Here is a 2,860-nt window from a genome sequence, read left to right as displayed (position 1 = left end):
GAAGAAAGCACACTGGATTATGCATGGCCAGATAGAGGCAGGTGGGTCTCGCAAATACAGATTTATAGTCGAGAAAGGCCTGTCTGCTCTTAGTTTTCCAGACTTTAGAGACATGGGAGACCTTGCGGATGAGGACCCAGTGGCTGTCCGTACCCAGCAGGGGGAAGAGCCATGCCCAGCCAAAGTCATCCTGAGAAGGCAGTGAGGAGCAAAACAGGACTGAAACTCAGGTCCGCCGACTTCATAAGCAAGGGCTCTTCCCATTATATCATGCTGTTTTCCAATTGGTTCATTTGAAATTTTCCTTAAAAAGACTTTGCAAATGATATCCCTAGGTTAAATATTGGCATTAAGTAGAACAAAATGAAACACCCAGAGACTTGACTGATGACACATAGATTTTCTTGGAATCAGCTTGAAAGGTATTGGGACAAAAAGGCTACCGTGTTTAGTAGACAGGAGAGGTTTTCTAAAAACACAAACATCTTTCTGCTGTTGTGAGAACAGCACATCTGCCTGGCCTCTGCACATCTGTGCTGACTGCCGTGTGTGTGTGTGTGTGTGTGTGTGTGTGTGTGTGTGTGTGTGTGATGGCTACATTATCTAATCTCAAGAAATCTTCAGCATTTTGGGGGGGGTCTCATCTTTGTATGGAATCACATTGGTTTTTCTACTGCAGGAGAGTCCAACAAATACACCATTTGCCTTAACCAACAGAGGAATTGGGTTCCAAGCTTACTCCATTGCCACATCTCATTGGGGAAAAAAGATTTGTGGTCCCATGGACACCCGTCTTCTTAGGAATTAACAAACAACGAAGGATCTTGGATCTATTTTAATACTCACCAGAAATCTTGTCCAGTGCATTTTCTAAATGGTGCATGTGGCCTGTGATTGGATCCATCAAATCCATCATCACAGTTAACAATTTTTCTGAGTCCTAAGCGGGTTTTTTGTTAATTATTTCTCATGACAAACATACTTGAAGGAAATGATAGGAAATGGTAGGGAAGGGCAGGGAAACTAAACAGAGAAAAGCCTCACTTTGGGAATAAAGGAATAGGGGCTGATTCATTTTTACCATCAGAGCTTCCTGAACCTTTTGGATTTAAAACTGAAGAAGAGAATTATTTTTAGAACCATTTTAAGGTATGTTCTCATGAACACCCAGGGGCATATTGTTCATATGAGGTAATAGAAGTGAAGGGAAATTCTGCGTGAAAAGGGAAAACATTCCGGGAATTCTGCCGTGCTGCCCAGAGAGAGGCCAGGCCATGTGAGGGAGGAGCAGGAAGGGTCAGTGAGCCCAAGGACACACACACACATACATACATACACACACACACACACACACACACACACATATGCACACAAAATGCTCACGCCCACAGTGCCCACCTGCATACCCACACCCGCACATAGGAGCACACAAACATGCACACACGTTGTCCCACCTTTCTTCAGGTGAAGTCACAGCATGTGACACAGTCTGGGCTCGTTTTCAGAGTTGCTGAATGATGTCATTAAGAGCCCAAAAGATGAGAAAGCGGCAAGAGGAGGGGCGCTGATGACTGCCATCAGGTTCTTTGCCTCATGGCTTGTCTAGGAAAGCAAACTTTGTTTTCTGAAGCCACCTGGTCCAGGAAAACAAAGATGAAATTTGGGGGTCTCATTCAGAAGGAAGCTACTCTTCCTGCAGGTCTGGAGCAGCGGGAAAATCTGCCCCTGCTCCCAGAAAGGACAAGAGAGGAGCAAGCTTTGATCCCCTAACCGGTTTGTGCCTTTCCAGTAGAACCTATTCATTCTTGTTTTCAAAAGCAACAAAACCATCCTCAGCCGCTGAGAATGGTGGACAGAGACCAATCGATGTCGCAGCATCCTGTGTGATTCCTCCTTGGAGCAAGCAAAGTGCAGTGTTTATACTGGTTTCCCTCACATCTGGTTGGGAAAAGTGATTTATTAGCACAAAATTAGCTAACGCGCCAACACAAGAAATCCCAAAGCAGGTAACCTTGCCTTTTGTGAGCTTCACAGAGGTAGATTCCTTGATAACTACAAGTGAGCTTCTCTAGAATGTTATTGTACCCAACGACTTCTCACACATTATGTTGGAAATCTCAATTTTCTGAAATATAGAGTCAACTTGCAAATTTCCATTTTTGAATACTTTTGCATTATCAAAACTAATGCTGCCATTGATCTCACAAAATTTTGCAAAGAAGATATTCTTAATTAGCTAATCACTACATGTTTACTAATGCTGATAAGTCACTTTTTAAACAATCATATTTGTAAGTTGCATCGTGTCAACTGTTTCTTTTTCTTTATTTTTTTAAACATGAAACTTACTGGTTCAGGTTCAAATTTGAGGGTTGTTTTTTCTAAACTAAAACTCGTTTCAAGTGTAACTAAATGCTGTGTTGTCGATACTGTGTTTCTGCATTAACTCGATGGCCACTTTGGGGATGAGGACAGTTTTCTGTGCTTGCTGAATGAATATTCACGGTGTTTAAAATATTGGCATCTTCCATTAGCCAACACTGTAAAATAAAACATGTCACCTCGTTTGCTTTCCTCCTGTCTCGTTGCTTGGATTTTCAGTCCTTCTAGAGTTCGCTAAGGTGTGTGAAGCACTTTACAACTGTGATCTCATTTGATCCTCACAACAACCCTGGGAGGTATAGTATTGTGATCCCCATTTGACAGTTGAGGAAACTAAACCAAATGGAGGTAAAGTGACTTGCCCAGGGCCCTGCAGCTAGGAAGTGTCTGAGGCTACACTTGAACTCAGGTCTTTATGGCTCCAGGACCAGAGCTCTGGGCACTGTGTCACCCACCAGTTTTGGCTCCAAGCTGAATG

At 43.0% G+C, this 2,860-nt stretch overlaps 1 protein-coding gene across 1 annotated transcript in view; it reads left to right on the top strand.

Moving 5' to 3' along the window:
- LOC122751045 (transmembrane protein 211-like) overlaps nucleotides 1-2,556 on the top strand; it is a 27,947-nt gene extending 25,391 nt beyond the window's left edge. The window contains exon 3 of the mRNA XM_043997965.1: nucleotides 1-2,556. This exon is cut by the window's left edge and continues 691 nt beyond it. The gene's annotated coding sequence lies outside the window, so the exon portion shown is untranslated.
- Nucleotides 2,557-2,860: the final 304 nt, after the last annotated feature.

Source organism: Dromiciops gliroides, chromosome 3, assembly GCF_019393635.1.
Source record: "Dromiciops gliroides isolate mDroGli1 chromosome 3, mDroGli1.pri, whole genome shotgun sequence".
NCBI lineage: Eukaryota > Metazoa > Chordata > Mammalia > Microbiotheria > Microbiotheriidae > Dromiciops > Dromiciops gliroides.
The sequence above is the reverse complement of the archived record's forward strand: the minus strand, read 5'-3'. Positions and strand labels throughout refer to the sequence as shown.